The sequence below is a fragment of the Anomalospiza imberbis genome, chromosome 10 (genome assembly GCF_031753505.1).
Source record: "Anomalospiza imberbis isolate Cuckoo-Finch-1a 21T00152 chromosome 10, ASM3175350v1, whole genome shotgun sequence".
NCBI lineage: Eukaryota > Metazoa > Chordata > Aves > Passeriformes > Viduidae > Anomalospiza > Anomalospiza imberbis.
Window position 1 is genome coordinate 18,065,316 of NC_089690.1, and position 16,232 is coordinate 18,081,547.

The following is a 16,232-nucleotide window of genomic DNA, read 5'->3' on the forward strand; positions in this document are numbered from 1 at the left end:
CAGGCAGGGTAACAGCTCGTGCACAGTGATCCTGTTGGATCAGTTGTGGGAACCAAAATCCACTTTGAAAACCAGCCCTGTAGGGTGAGTATCTGGGATTATCAGGGCAGCTGTGGGTGTGTGAAAGCCAGGTGCAGACTGCACAGCTGGGGCCTGGCACCCTTCTGCAGGTATGGCCAAGGAGAGGGAGCAAGGAAAAGCTGCCCTCTGCCTCCTCTAGGGAATAGATGGAAGCTGAGTGACTGAAAGTGTGCCCTGGCTTGCTAGGTGAAGGAGACTGCTATGGCAATGTAGTTGTCCTCAGCAGGTCACACAGGATAAAGCTTTATCCACTAAAGCTCTGAACACACTGAGGCTTGAATTTATTTGTCATGAAGCTTTTATTACTCTTTTTGAACAGAGTATGTAAGTTAGATTCCTTTAAAGTCCTTCTGAGGACCAAAGTGATGAGATGACCTTAGAAAAAAGATGGGCTGCTTACTCTGTGCTGAGCAGGAGGAGGATTTTCATGACATGTCCTTTAGAACTGACATTGCATTTCAGCTGTGCCAGGCACAATGTCAGAAAGGTGAGATATATCGTTTAATGGCACTAAGACTGGTTCTTTAGTCTATAATATTTTGGTCCTACTCCACACCTGACAGCAAATTCAGAAATGATTTAGTGGCTTTATAGGTCAAACTTTCTTAATAATTGAGTTTATCCTAAATCCAAAACAGTTCACTCAGTTGGACAAATCACACATACTGTATTGTCACTCACATCACTTTTTTTGTCACTTTTAACAATAACTTGCTGATTTTAACCACTGACTTTCCCTCACTCCCAACTCTCTCAGAGAACAACTTGTTCTGAATATGAGATGCTAAATTTGGATCCTGTCAAGTCATGACAGCTCAGTATAAACTGTTCTGCAGTATTACTTATAAAAGCTTTTCCATTTCAAGAAATTTAAGATTTCTTTAAAAAAATCTACTTAAACCAGCATGTTTTAATGTCACTTTGCCAGGCAACATAAGAAGTAGTTACTCATTTTAAAGACCTGACATTTGTACTTTCAGCAGGAAAAATTCTTCTGCCTCTCAAGTGCAGAGATACTTGAAGTTTCCTTGCTGTAAATCTGTTGTGTTCTGTTGAGATCATCTTTTTTATCTAAAACCAAAATACACCCAGTTTTCTGGCCAGTTTGTTAAATTGCTGTCTTGGAGTCTAGTAGTGGTAATTCAAAACAGTGCAATATTTTCCACACAAAATGGAAAACTGTGTCCCTATAGAAGGAAAACTGTGAAGGCAGCTCAGATGCTGGGTTTTCAGCACTGCCACTGGTGGTTGTGTTTCCTGTGAGATAAAACATGGCCAATGAAGGGCATCCACTGGAATTTAATTTTAGCTTGAAGAGAGCAGACAGAGGAAAAAAAGGTGGCCCATGTAAGTATAGATAGAAAGATAGATTGGTTGATTACATATTTGCATGTAAGGTATGCCATGGAAGCAAGATTTTGAAATAGTGTGAGGGAAGGAAGAAAGACAGGAAGGCAAAGGGTTCCCACCCTTTGAGCGCTGCCATTTGGGCAGGTCTGGGTTGTCTGTCTTGGTGCATGTGGTTTAATACATTTGGGTTCTCTTTTTGTGCAGGGAGATGGATTTTGCTTTCACAGCCTCGTATCCCGTCCTGTTGATCTCATTGACCATGGAGGAACACTGACTAGACATGAAGCCTTCTGGACCCACAGTTGCGTCTTCCATAGCACTGATTCTGGAAAACACATGCTGAACAGTCATCGGTCCCGAAGAGAGTGTGACTTTTACTGTCTCTTTTTTTTCCCTGGGCCACCCACTCTGTTGTTTTTCTCCACTGAGCGATAACTAACTCGTTAAGACTCTGCACCCAGTTGTCACTTGAGGAATGTACTGTGTCAAAGCCCTGCAGACTTCTGGATTTTGTTTTTCCTCCTCTTCTGCTTTCTCTGCTTACCTTTGGTTTTATTTATATATTTTGTTGTTGTCCCTCCTCATTCCCCTGGCTGTCACCACTGCATCCCGGATGAATGAAGGTGACAGAGCACTACACATCTTACCATGGACGCCAGGCCAGGTGCCACAGCAAAGAACCCAGTTCCTGTGAGCTGCCTGCGTACATTGCTGAAGTGACATTTTACACTAAAGGTGCCATTGCAGTGATATAAATATATTTTTTTCCTTGAATGGATAATGGATTATTATCTCCTCCGAAAGGTGCGTACGTGTGCTTGTGTGCGTGTGTAGGCGTGCAAGTCACCTCGTGTGTAGAACTGCCTGTGAATGTGCCCCAAACACCTCTGTCCTGTGAGACCAGGCTGATAGCTCATGTCTGAAATGATAGCAAGAACACACACATTAAGAAAGTGTTGAAATTTCTGTATCTGTAAGTGTATTTTTTAGCTGCCACACTAACGTTGTTGAGTAGTTCTGCAGCCTGAAACAGGGGCAATTTCAAGTTAGTTTTGGAGTAATGAATGCAGGATCTAAAGGGTGCTAAAGGTTCTTGTTAAGTGTTTATTTGTACTAGTGCCCTGCTTATGACCAAGAACGACCAGTTTCTCAGTGGCAAGGTGGTGGAGGCAACACCTGCATCTCTATCCACTGGTAATCCTGAACTGAATTCTTATGTAGCCTTTTTTATCTGCAAAAATAGGATTTTAAAGACTTGTTGAATGCTAGCAAATATATGCAGTTCTTCCATTCACAGAAGCACCTTGCTCTGTGTGCAACGTAATAATCAGAACACTTCCCTGGTTCCCAGCACAGATAAGGAACAAAAATGCAACAAGACCTGTAAAGCAAACAGTTAGCAAGAGTTGTGCAGTGTGTCCTGTTCCTTGTGCAGTTGAAGAGCAGTTGAAGAGCAGTAGAAGACACTCTTTGCTCCATGGCCCAGGGAGCAGTGCTGCAGCATGCTGACACTGCCTAGGAGAGCTTGCTGTGTTTGGAGAATTCACCCTGGTGTAGCGTGGGGCAGCTGGAGTGGAGCTGAGTGCCTGCACCCGGGGGACACAGGGCCACGAGCACCTGGCAGGGGCAGGTGCCCGTGCTGCCTACGTGGCCCAGGGGCTCGGGTACATGTGGGGCTCCTGGACGTGCAGCCCTGCCCAGAACTGTAACCTGGTGTCTTGAGGTTGCTCCTGTTCCCTCTTTTTCCCCCTTGCTGACCCTCCGTGGTAATGCCACCTGCTCTGAAGGAGGAGGAGCAGCAGGGCTGGCAGGGAAGCGAGGGCAGCTGGGCATGGCAGGGCACCAGGATGTGCCAGCTGTGCCGTAGGTGGCCACGGGCTGGGCCACCATGGGCTGCTCCAGACACTGCTGCCCTCGGGGACAGGCCACCGCCAGCTCGTCCCCCACAACGAGTGTGTTCAATTGTCCTGCTCACACACCAATGGTTGATGTTTGTCCAGGTTTCTTGCTGTGCTAATTTTGTGATGGATCTTATGTATTAAAAATATATATGTATAAAAAAAAAAAAAAAGCTGGTAAGTAACCAGTAAACGGGACTTAAAAAGCAGTATTTTTCTTTTATGTGACATTTTCATAACCAGAAAAAAAAAAATCTGAAATACTAATCAGACAAATAAAAAGAGAGCGCATTTATTTTTTTGTATCACTGCAAGTATGTTGGAATATGCAAGGACTGTGTAAATTAGAATGTATGAGGCATATTATAATTTAGTTCATACTGAAAAAATCTAACAGCATTTCTTGGTTCGTGCATTTGAACGATCTCTGGGTTAGATATATAGATTTTTCTATTTTGTTTTAATTTGTAATTTTTTTCTCCCTCCGTGAATTTTAGGTACACATAACTTATGTCATTTATTTATGGTCTTTTATACCTAGTTTGTAAAATTGTAAAATAGCAAACAATGCAAACATTTGCATTTGAAAATAATAAAGTAGTTGCTGTACAAACCTGAAATGGACTATTTTTAATTATTGCATGTTGTTTTTAATTTAGAGTTTATCCACAACAGATACAGATAGAGAATTCAGAGTAGCAATCCTGGTGTTTGCCCCAGAGGGATTTATTCTCTTCAGCAGATTTCAGATTTCCTTGCTGCTGTCCTGAGCCGTGGTGTTTGTGATGTGGGAAGGGTGCTGCAGCCAGGCTGCTCAGTAATAATATCAGTGATCCTTCCTTGGCGACCAGGTGCTATCCATGGGCACTGTGCCTGAGAAAAACCTACAGGGCCATAATTTTTCATGTTCATGTCTGGGATTGGCTAGGGATAGTGTCCCTCCCCTGCTCCCCAGCTGGACCTGGCCTAAGCTCAGATGTCCTTGGCAGAACTCCTACAGTTACCACCGTGTCCTTTGGGCCAGGCTGTCACCTCTCCTTGCAGCCATGGCCTTGCTGCTGAGTTATGCCCATGTTGCTCTGCTCAGGGGCTACTTTTGCCTCTGCCAGTGGGCTCGTGTTGAAGACTCATGGAAAGGTGTCAGGAGCAGCGGAAAATGGAGAGGGACAGTTTCCCTGAGGAGGCCTCCGAGCCAGGAACTGAGAGCATGGATGTTGTGGAAAGGATGTTGCTGTGTGATGGCGCATGGGTGTGGGTGCCAAGGGTGCAGTGGCCTCAGCCACAGCTACAGCGGGGCTGCTGCTTAGTTTGGGATGCACAGAACTTTACCCAAATTACATGTGTACACCATTCGTGGGAGGCAAAGAAGCAATGGTGGCTTTTGTAGATTTTTCCTTAAGATTTTGAACCAAACAGATTGGGAAAGACTCCAGCGATATCAGCAGAACAGAACTGTGCAGTGCTGGTGCCCAAAAGCCCTGCTGCTAGCGCTGGGTGGTTGTGTTTTAAAAGCAAGTTCACCTTTTGTAGGTGGGTGAGGAGGGCAGCCAGCTGGGTGGCTCTGAGGTGCCTGGATTCAGCCAGTCGAGTACTGAGGGAGAATGTGTCATGGCTGGAGAAACAGATTTCATTTCACATGCACAAAGATGTTTTACAAATTGTTTAGCTTCATTGGGAAATGAAAGAAGAACCTTTACATCTTTTTTAAGAAACAACTGTTTCAAAGTATCCATTGAGGGCTGAACATTTGGGTCCTTCCCCTCCTTCTGCTGATTCTCTGCTCTTTTCCCCTTTTAGCTCCCATATCTACGAAATCATCTGCTAGAAACTTTTTACTCCAGTGGTTTAATTTACTTCCAGGTATATGGATTTTACTGAAAGATTTTCTGGCCAAAAATACATTTTTTCTCTCCCTGCCTCTCCTTCTTTCCACATACAGCATCATGAGGCAAGTGATTCTGTTTTCACATAAAGCCTATATATTTGCATTTCATTCATGGTGAATGTCCCTGTCCTTGAGCTGAGCATGGAGCAGTGCAAAAAACAGATGTGGGGGCCACTGTAGACATGTCAGGAAAAACAAAATGTTTTTTGACAATTGCAAAGGAAAAAAAAAAAAAAAAGGCTTGTTTTGCTCTAAATCAGCAACATGATTAAAACTAGAGCTGGGTTTGAGGCCTTGACCTCAGTTATTTTGCCCTTTCCCTTTCAGGGAAGTACCCTTGGGCCATTGACTGATCCTCTATTGAATGGGTTACAGACCCCTGACATACCTTATTTCTGGCAGTGGCCCTGAACATAATTCTTTGTTTATAGGAGCCTCTGAGAAAGTTATATGAACATGTAAACTTTTAAAAGTAAAATTAAAACCTAAAGCATTTCATTCTAATCAGTTTAGTAAAATGTATTCTCCATGGCTGAACGGAGAGAGTAGCCACAGGAATATGCTATGTTAACTTACTTTCATAGATATACATGTGTAATATATATATATATGGGTCAATTATATCCCAGTAAACTGCTGTGGATTACTAGCCTTTAATCAGACCAACAAGAGATGATATAAATCCTTGTTTTTATAGTTCTCTTGAACTACTCATTACTCACTTATATAAAATCTTGTAATTAATTAAATGGGCTGAAGCGTTTTGAGACATTCATTTTTTGAAGACCATTTTTAAAATGAAAAAAACCCATTGGTCAGCAGAACAAAGCCATCATGAGGAACCCAGCTCCCCTCCTATTTCTGATGAGGTAACCAGCCTCCCCCAGGGTCAATAAGCATTTATAGGTGCAGGTAGGTGCCTACTGCCAATTTTTAATGATGCTGCTTGGCAAAGGGGTGCAGCAGCTCAGGTAATGAATTCCCACTTCCCACTTGGGTTTTCAGCCTTGCACTAGGCATCCTGCTGATGAAATTACCTAAACTCCACTCTAATCATCTTGGGGAGGGACTTTTCAGAAGCCAACCATCACAGCAAGAAGCCACGTGAGCTCAGAGGGGCCGGAGAGCTGTGTGGGGGGACCTGCTGTGCTGCCCTGGTGCCTCTCATGCCCTGGAGCCTGCTGCAATCCATGCCCTGAGCCGGCCTTGGAGAGAGCTGCCTCTTCCTTCTGCCTCCCCTGCTCTGTGTCAGCCCTTCCTGACCATGACAATGTCACTGGGATGGTGAAACGGTGTCCTGCCTCCTCCCCTCCAGCCACCGAGGTCTGACGGGGCCTGAGCAGGTCCAGGGTGTCACAGGGACCCCAGGAGATGTCTCTGAGCTCCCTGGAGGGCTGGGATGAGATCCTTCACTCAGGAACATCATCAGTGTTTGGGCTGTTCAGCAGCTGAGGCTGGACAAATCTTTCATGCTCTGGAAATGCAGACAGCAGGGGTGGAGTGTGCATTGGAGGTGCCAGTTTTCAGCAGGTTTAAATCCAAAAGCCCTTTAAGGATTCTGGCCTCAAGCTGTCAGAATGCTGTGGAGGCCTGTGCCCTCGCATTGCCACGTGCCAGTGGAATCACCTGCAAACTCAACATGCAAGAGTTCAGCCCAGGAGTCCCCAGGGAGAGCCTGGTTCATCTGCTGAGCACATTCACCTGTGTCTGAGACCTTACCCAGCCAGCAGACTCACAATGGGTGACAAGTATAAAAGACCATTTACTTCCACCTTTTTTGGAAAATTGCTAAAATTCTGTTTGAAAAAAGTGCTTATAAAAAAAATAGGGTTAAAATTGAATGTTGATATTCTTCCACAATTAAAGAGGCTGCTGGGTTGATTGAAGCAGCATAAATGAATGGCCTAGGAAAGGTGACACTGACAATTAAGGAAATAAGGATAAAGGATAAATGAGTTGATCTGAGCCTGCAGGTGGTATGAACTGATTTCACTGGGAGTGCCCTGACTTGCATCATAAAGATCAAGTCCTTATCTACGTGCCACATGAAACTTGGGTAATTTTGTTTGTATATTTCACCAGAAAATATATTTTCAAGTGCGGTTTGGCAGTGACTCAAGCAATGATAGCACATTTAGGTTGGTCTTTTTGTCTGTTGATTTTTTTTTATGTGACCATTACTCATACAAATATTTGAAGTACTTGTTGAACAATACAAAATAATGGTATCCAACAACAGACAGGAGGGTTTCCCTGGAGTCTTTCAACTCCTGGCTTTGTCAGCTTCTCTTTTCAGGTTTGATGGCAGAGGTGTTTTATTTGCCCAAATGGTTTGGATTGCAGCACGACATCCTCAGAGACCATTTTTGTCATTTTTGCAGACTCTCGAGTGTTCCGCAGTGGCTGCTGAAGAGGCAGGACATCTATGTGCCTGCAGGAGCCCTGGGAATGGCAGAGCCAGGATTAGCAGTCCTGAATGAGCTGCCTGTTGAGTTCTCAGTAGCACCAGCCGGGCAGGGCTGGTTCGAGTGTTGGAGGTTCACCCACACTGATGCAGTCCCACACTGTGTACCTGCAGGGTGGCCCTGGGGAAGGCAGGCAGGAGAGCCCAAGCAGTGGCAGCTGCTGAGCATTTGCAGGCAGCAACTCCACTTTTCCTGTGCCCAGGGACACTGCTCTCTTTAGTGGATTCAAAAAGTGATGTCTGTAAGCTTTTCTTCCACAGATGCTGCTTCACATTTCACCTGCTTTTGTCTTCAGACCAGGCTGCACCCTGTTAGGAGCCACTTTGGACTTAGGCAGGGTTTTGGAAATTGTTAGTTTTGGAGCCAGTTTATCACCCTGAACAGGTGGAAGAGATCATCAACAATTTTAATCAGCTTTGAAAGTGGGTGTAGTTGATCCAAGAACAAAAAAGCATTCACCAAGTACTAAATCCAATCAACCGTGGGTGACTGATTACTTTTAGCTTTCTTAATTGATTGACTGTGGCATTTCTATGAAGGAGCTATTCTGAAACCCAAGGAAATCCACACCAGTGTTTCATTTCTCGGAATAACTTGTAGGTGATGTGTTAAACCTGTGTTTGACTTCAACAATACTGTGTTTTATAAGCCAAATATACAGATGGGTGTGCAAGAGCTCTGCTGGAATAATGGGTGGGTTTTTCCTCTTGCTTAGTAACAAGTTAAATGGTGGAAGGCATATGTTTAAGGATCCTTTCAAAAAGGTTTGAGGAGTTTTTCCCAGTTAAATCTCCTAGTAGATGCCTAGCAGCATCTAGCAATGGAATTTTCAAAAAGAGGTTCCTTTCACCCCAACAAAATAGCACAAAATCTACCTGCATCTGTCTGTGTGTAAGTGAAATTGCCTTTTTCGCACACATGTGCATGGAAAAAGCTTTGTTCTGGCTGGCTGTGGTGCTGCAGCTCTGAGCACTGCTGCTCAGTTCCTCTGTGTCCCTGTGGCAGAACCGCCCTGCTGAGGACACGCTGGACCCTGCAGTGGCACACCGAGTGGGCACACTGCTCTGGAGGGTGTGAGCTCAGGGTGCATGGGTTTATCTGTCCCAGGGCTGCCCTTAGGACACAGTTCAGGCAGGCTTTGTAACACCAATGTCAGATTTTTCCTGGTATTTTACCTTACTGACAGCTACTTGCACAACTGAAAAGGAACCTGTCAAGTCCTGAAGTATGACTTTCCCAGCAATGTGTTCTAGGGCAAATCATTATTGCCATTATTCCTTTATTTTCAACACAGTAAGACATCTCCAGCTGGCAATGAATGTGCATAATACACAGTGATGCCTTTGGTATGATACAGGGCAGCCTGTCAGAAGGTGACTCAGATCCAAATAAAGGTACCAGCCCTCATTGAACAGGGCTCAGTCATCACCCTCAGCTCTCAGACCTGTCTGCTGATGGGTTGGGACCAAGGTTCTTGTGGGTTGATTGAGAACTTTTTTAAAAATGCTTCTGAACCTGGGAATTCTAGCCCAGAGTCTTACAATCAGAGTTTCTGGAGCAATCACCTCCCCTACAGAGCACAGACTTATTCCTGGGTCAACCTCATTTTACTAATAACAGGAAGAAATTCCTTGGGAGTATTTTAATTAAAAATAATATCTTCTTGTCATAAAACAGTCAAGTCACATCAGTCTGTTCCTGAGCTTGGCTTGAGAGTTGAAGTGGGACTGTTGATGTATTAAAATGAAATAAATTCAGTTTGCAAAATTCACTCTCTGGGGCCAATTTTTACTCGTTAATAGGGGTAGTTTGGTTAAGGAAAAAGACAAGTACACTGCTGACATTGCATCTTTTTGCTACCCTGACTTTCAGCTGCATTATTTTTGTTTCCATCTGTGGATAATACAACAGGTTTTCTTCAACATGCCCTTTTCAAGGTGTATAAAATCAGCAGTGGTCAATGTGTCTCTAGCCTTTGCCAGCTGTGGAAATTATCCAAGGTGTATCACAGCTGCTGGGCATCTTTTAATTGCAAGCCACAATTACACTGCTCCCCTGCTCTTGGTTCCTCAGCCAGCAGCTGCTTGGAAGGGGAGAAAGAACTCACAAGGAGCATTTCCCTGAGGATAAAAGGTAATTTTTCCCTCTTTGGGCTGGGTAGCAGGTCTGGGAGTAGTTATGGTATCAGGACATGCAAATGCTGTATCCATATGAATTTATAGCTGAACTAACTCAAGTCCCTGCTGGCCTTACTGTGCTGCCAGGCTCAGCCAGGGATGCACCTGAGCCCTGTGTGTCTGGGACATCCCAAGGGATGATGTTCCTGGGCTCAGATGCTGGGGAGCAGCAGTGCTGGTGCTTTTGTGGTAGGTATGTTTTGTATCACAGCAAGCCTTTAGTCTGGCATTTGCTTAAGGAAAGCAGCAAGCAACAAACAAGTGTGGCTTAAATCAGAAACACCTGCAAAATTATGCAGGGCTTGTGTGTGTGTTTTAAATGAAAGTGGGGGCAAATTTTTTCTTGGCTTACAGTTTTGCAGTTTGTTGAAAAATTACATGGTCTCCATTCCCTCCTTGCAAAGTTAATTGTTGTCAAACCCTGAGCCAACTGAAATAAGCTTTTGTTTCTCACAGTGGAGGAAGAAAAGCTGAGCAGGATCTGTTTATGTTCTGAAAGCAGACAGAGCCAGTTCTGGGCCTGAGCTCTGGTCTGTGTTGCCTTGATCAAAGCCACCAGATAGAGCAACAGACAAAGCCAGAGCCTGGGCAGGGCTGCAGCAGAGTCAGTAGATGCACTTGGCAGGTTTTACCTGACATTCTCCTCTCTCCAGAAACCTGCATTTCATTGCATTAACTGTTAATTCCTCCCCACGCTGTTGCCAGCAGTGCCAATGCTGAGTTTCTTCAATGCCTGGGTCTCCAGTCCCTCCATGCAGACAACCTCAAGTCAAGCTTTGTCTGATGAAGTCCTGGTTTATTGGTTTTCTGATTGCTTCCTTCCTTCATTCATCCCAAATTAATCATATTTCCCGTTCTTCAGCTCCCATTTATGTTTAGTTTTTTTTCTTTTCCATCATTAAACCTCCTTCATCCCTCACTCTTGAATCTCCACTTGTGAAGAGTTTCCCTTTTCCCAAAGCACTGTGAGTCCCGGATGGCCCCACCACAGCAGTCTCAGGACTAGAGAGGTTTGTGCTTGTCACAGTGACATGTGCAGAGGGCATCACTACAGCACCTACTGCAGATACAGATATGTCTCAGGAAAAAAAGGAAAGCAGCTCTCCTTAAATTACTGAGGAAATAAGGACAATGTGCTGCTGGGCACTGGAAGCTTCCTCCCTTTGCTCTCTAACAAAGCATTTCTCAAACCCAAGCATGTTCTGCTGTGTGTGGTTCATGTCCTGAGAAGGAATTTGCCCCCTGTGTGTGACTCAGGAGCATTATGTGGTATTGTCAACACAAACAGGGATGCCCAGGCACTTCCAAGTGTTCACATAACCCAAACAGCTCCCCAGCACAAGAAAAGCCACCAGATGATTTCTGTAATTCTAACTCTTATTTTCTTGCTGGAATAGAAGTATTTTTGTTCATTCATCCTTTTCCTTATTGGGTCTAATTTTATTGATTGTTGAACAAATTTGTACTAATGCTAAGCCCTTTCTGCTTGTATTAAAAGAGGGATTTCCACAGACTTATAGGCTTGCCTTTTTGAATCAGAATGCCATAATCTTGGTTTATCTCATAATCTTTAATATCTCATTACCAGCAGGAACAGCATATGGAATCTTAAACTGAGCAACTGAAGGTCTTGGTTGTGAACAAATTGTGTTCATTGTAAAGTCTGAATCTGTGCAGAAAATCCCCCATGCCTCTCCCATAGGTAACTGCATGAACTGCATTCGTCCTGTAGAAGCAATGACTTGCAGTGCAGTATTTACCAAGGGCAATATCAGACTGGTGGGATTGGAGCTGCCTTGCTTCATTTGTTTCATTTTGCAGCTTTTTCTCTCCTCTTTGGCATCAGTGTTGTGTCCTGGGGCTTTGGTTCAAGTGGAACCCAGCTAAAGCAGCTGCCTTTCAGCTGTGTGCTCATTTGTAGATGATATCTGATATCGATGGTGCTGCTCTTGCTGTTTATGTATCATTTTGTGAAATAATGGTATTGTTTTAATGGATTTGCTGAAGAGCACAGCCAAGCATTCAGCTCATGAACTGTCCTCTTTGATGCATTGCTATTTGAAATTCAGTGTGTGACTGATCAACTGGGTTGCAAAGAATTTTTTTCTTTATGTTGCCTGAATCAATCAAACTTTCTCAGTGAGAAACTGTAATTTAAAAGAAAAACACACAAAACTGAAAAACCCTGTTTATATTCTAAGGCATGGATTTTTAGGAGTGCGAAGCAGCATTAAAGAAGACTTAAGAAGTCAGCTGGAGTTTTCCTGGCATGAAATAGCACAGAGTTAGTGCAGTTTGTCTTGCAGCACTTTAGTTCAGTCCCAGCATTGTAAGCAGGTATAAATCTGAGCAGCCCTAGTGAGGGAGGAGGTTGTCTCTGCTTCAGTCTGGTCTCCAGGCTGTGAAAAGTTGGTCTGAAATGAGGAGGCAGCTGGGGCAGAGCTGCAGCCAGGCTGAGAAACAAAAGGGAGGCCAAGAAAGAGGAGGAGAAAAAAGGCAGAGGAAAAACTTCTAACACAAAAACATGGGGAAAAAAACATGTTACAAACTTTTTCAAAGTGGAGGATTTGCTCATTTTTAGAGCTGTCACAATGAGAAATGGAGGCACAAATGAACAGTATTCGCTTTTCTCTGATGAATTAAAATCATATAACTATGTTTACTAAGTGCCAAAAGGGAAGATAATCTAAGAACATAAAGTTTGTTGTGTGTTAAGGAGTTCAGAATAAGACAATGGATCCAAGATATCCCTGGATGTGGCCTGAGGAGCGCATGTTTATAATGCATTGCATATGTCCCTCCATGCACATCTGATCTGGGGCTGGCAGTCTGTGCTTTATTTCACTTGATTTGTATATTTTAAAAGCCCCAGCTCCTTCCTCACTGAAGATGAGGAGATTATTTTTTATATTTGTTTTAATTGGACACAAGTAAAGCAGATTCCCGACAAAGCAAAAATCCAAACATTTTTCTTTCTGTTGCGTTTTAGAGAACAAATATTTTTAAGGGTTCAGAGGGCTCTGCAAGTCAAGTGTCAGAACTGGAAAATCAGGAAAGGTAGGAGATAGAGGGGAAATTGTGATGAAAAAGAATGGCAGAGTCCGGCTGGGGAAAACAATAATGGATATGTGTAGAATGAAAGGATTGAGCCCTTGGCTGGTGTTAATTGGTCAAACTCCTCTAAAGTTGGTAGAGGATTGATTCACAGCAGTTGTAATCCTCAAGTTAAATCCCAGCCCCACTGGGAGTTTTATCATTGTCTTCAAAAGAAGAAAGATTGTAACCTGTGTGTTATTTTATTCAGTTACCCAGTGAATGTCTTAACAGCAAAAGAACTGGGCTCAGCCAGCTCTTCCCTGGGGGAGGAGTGGGGGTCAGACTGCTTTAGGAACTAGAAATGTGGAACTAGCTCTCTGGAAAAATTGTCAAAAACCTTCCAAACAAGCCTTTGTCTCATCTTAGTAGTTGATGTTTTTTCACAACTACCATTCAAAACTGCTGAACTGCAAAATTTTCAAATCCAAGCCAGGTGAAAACTTCAGCTCTTGGCTCTTTTCCTAGGACGAGTTTGGGTCTGTGTCCAGCCTCCAGCAATGAATGCTGTGTTTTCACAGGGCCATGGCAGACAGCTGAGCTCCTGCTCGCAGACACAGGAGCACATGCACAGATCTCATTTTCACTACGTGGTGTGCATGGGAAGCAGTTGTTGATCCTGGCTTATCAGAGGGTAAAATCGAGGAATACGAACGCTACTGTGAAGTGCAAACCAGGCCAGGTGATGTGGGATGATGAGATTTAATGACAGCAATGACAAAAAGTACAGTCCTTGGCTGGACAAAATCTCTGTCTGATGGAGTCAGCATGGGATTGGCCTTCGGCTGTCCCTAAGCAACACTGTTGAGATTTCAGAGGTGCCACAGGCCACACAAACCCTAAGGGACAGAAAAACAGCATAAAGCTCCTATTTTGCATTTTTTGTGGGGGTTTTTCCCATGCCTTGTGACTATTGAACAATCAGAAAGCTGCTTTTAGGTTGCTATTCAGACTTGGTTTGGCAGTTTCAAGCTTATGCTCCTAATTAACTATGTGGAGTTGCAACCTGTGTATACAGAATATTGACACATTCCTAATTCTCTTACTCATGTATGATGATTTTAAGATGCTAAATTCAACTTCCCTTAGGATTAAACTTGGCTCTGTTCCTCAGGCTCTGGCTTAAACAGTGCAAGGAACATCAAAATCCCACTGTCAACACCATACAGATCCACACAAAGCCAAGACAAACTCCCCTCAGAACCCAGCACACATCCGCACACGACTGCATGGGAAACAGGCACAGAAAAGCACTTTATACATGGCTCCAAGATGAGGATATTCCTGGGGAGGAGTAACTTACTTGATCTGAGTCTTTTTCCTGAAAATTTGTTTCTTTTTCTGTTGTTGAAAAGAAATGACTGGGTAAAAAGCAAACTCCCCTTTGTCATAGAAATGCGGTTTCTTAAGGTGGCATTGACAAAATATCTACTGTTTGGGGATGTTCTGGTCAAAAGTAGAATTAAAATTAGAATATAAGTTTTTGGCAGAAATTCACTTGGTTTTTATGTGTTGAAAATAAGCCAGAATAGTGTTGTTTTAAGGGCTTTCAAAAGGCGAAAGATAAAACATAGTTTTTGTGTCCTCCTGGTGTTTTCTTTGTATTTTTTTATTTTCTGGTGAACCTTTCCCCTGAAATTGTTTCTCAGCTTTTACTCCACGCAGTTGTGGTCTTCTCAGCATTACCTTTAGTTTCTGTTTTATTTTCTCTTTGTTCCTGTACTGACTTTGTAGCCAGATTTTCAATTCCTTTCTTGGTCAGATTGCTGCCGATCCCTGTAGTGTCTGAGAGCTGCAATATTTTATCCCATGATTGTTTTCTGTAATTGTGTACCAAATACAGGCTGCTGTTGTGTTTGATGAGAAGTGAACACTGGTGCACAGCCATCATTAGCCAAGAGCTCACTGTAGACTTCCTGATATTGGCAGCATTCTTGCAGAAATGCTGTTAGCAGAGGTGAGGGTAAGGCTCCTGCCTCCAGCTGTAGCTTCCCAGCTCTAGACACCTTTGTGGGCAGGGGAAGAGAACAGGAGGAGTATTGAGCTCAAGGAGAGCAGGATAGATAATTACGGTGGGGAGAGCTAGGTTGAGGTTGTGGAAAGGGCAACTTTTCTTTTGGCCAGCTTGAAATGATGGCCTGTATTCTCTGCCAAGCCACATCCCTTCTCCTTAAAGCTCTTAGCTGTTTAGTCTGTTCTCAAACAAGCAATTGTATTTTCTGTTTGAATGAGAAAATAAAAAATAATCAGAGAGATCAGAATTATATATTCAGATTCCACTTTTTTTTTTTTTCCTTTGCATGCATCGTCACAGCAAGCCTAAGTTTGTGAATAGATGGGCTGAGACCCCAAAGGTGTTTTACTTGCAAATTGTATCTAGGAATTTCATTTGGGAGTTATTAGTGAAGGGCACTTTGGGGGCTTTGCCTGCATACCAGAACTCTCCAGGCATCAGATTAACTTTGTATGAGGACAGGAGAGTTGAGGAGAGCAGAAGCCCTTGCGGCACCCTGCCCTTCCTCTGTCTCTTCTGTTGTTCCACCAGCTAGCCCTGTGCTTGGGGGCTGCCTAGATCCTGGTGGAGAAGCCATTACTTAGGATAGTCTTGTAATTCAGCACAGATCAGCACCACACCCCTGACAGTCAACCTGGGCAGCTTGAGTCCAGCAAAAAGTTCAGAATGCAGATGTGGACTGGAAGCCATTCACCATCCAATTGCCACGACTTTAACAAGGACAAGCAAAGAGCTGGAGTCAAGAATAGCCTGGCACACGGATCCTTCTCATGGCTCCTACTGAGCTAGCTCTTGAGAAATGGGTCACCAAACTCTGGGACACTGCTGCAGCTATCAATGCTGGTAAATAGCTGAAGCCCTTTAATTCTGTCCAGCTTAGGGGAGTTAAAAATTCCATCACATCACACCACAGCTTCCTCTTCGTGCTGCACAGGCACTCCATAAATCCACACAGCTCTCTCCCTCTTATCTGAATCGCAATGCAGTTATTAAACAAATTGTAAGTCTATTTCATATCCTTTTTACTACTTTGAAAACTGCACAATATAAGGCTTAATAAAAGCTGAATGCTCCAAAACTGCTCTTAGAACTGAAAATATGACTACATCAAAAGACTTTACAAGGGCAGGATTTTAATGGCTGAATAATATGCTGGAACAGAGCAGTAATTTCTTCTCGAATGCTGGGATGAATTATTTATGCTTTGACAATATTATGTGTCTCTAAAGCAGCTTTTAGTTATTCGCCTATTGGAGGACACAGCTGATC

At 43.6% G+C, this 16,232-nt stretch overlaps 1 protein-coding gene and 1 long non-coding RNA gene across 4 annotated transcripts in view; both read left to right on the top strand.

Annotated features, from left to right (window-relative positions):
• EPHA4 (EPH receptor A4) overlaps window positions 1-3,502 on the top strand; it is a 103,952-nt gene extending 100,450 nt beyond the window's left edge. For 2 of the 3 annotated variants that reach the window (XM_068200986.1, XM_068200987.1), the window contains exon 18: window positions 1,636-3,502. The gene's annotated coding sequence lies outside the window, so the exon portion shown is untranslated. Of the gene's footprint in view, window positions 1-400; window positions 1,526-1,635 lie in introns of those variants that run through there. The other variant, XM_068200988.1, reaches the window with a different exon arrangement.
• Window positions 1-16,232, top strand: part of LOC137479575 (uncharacterized) — a 335,528-nt gene that overhangs the window by 257,344 nt on the left and 61,952 nt on the right. The window lies entirely within an intron of this gene.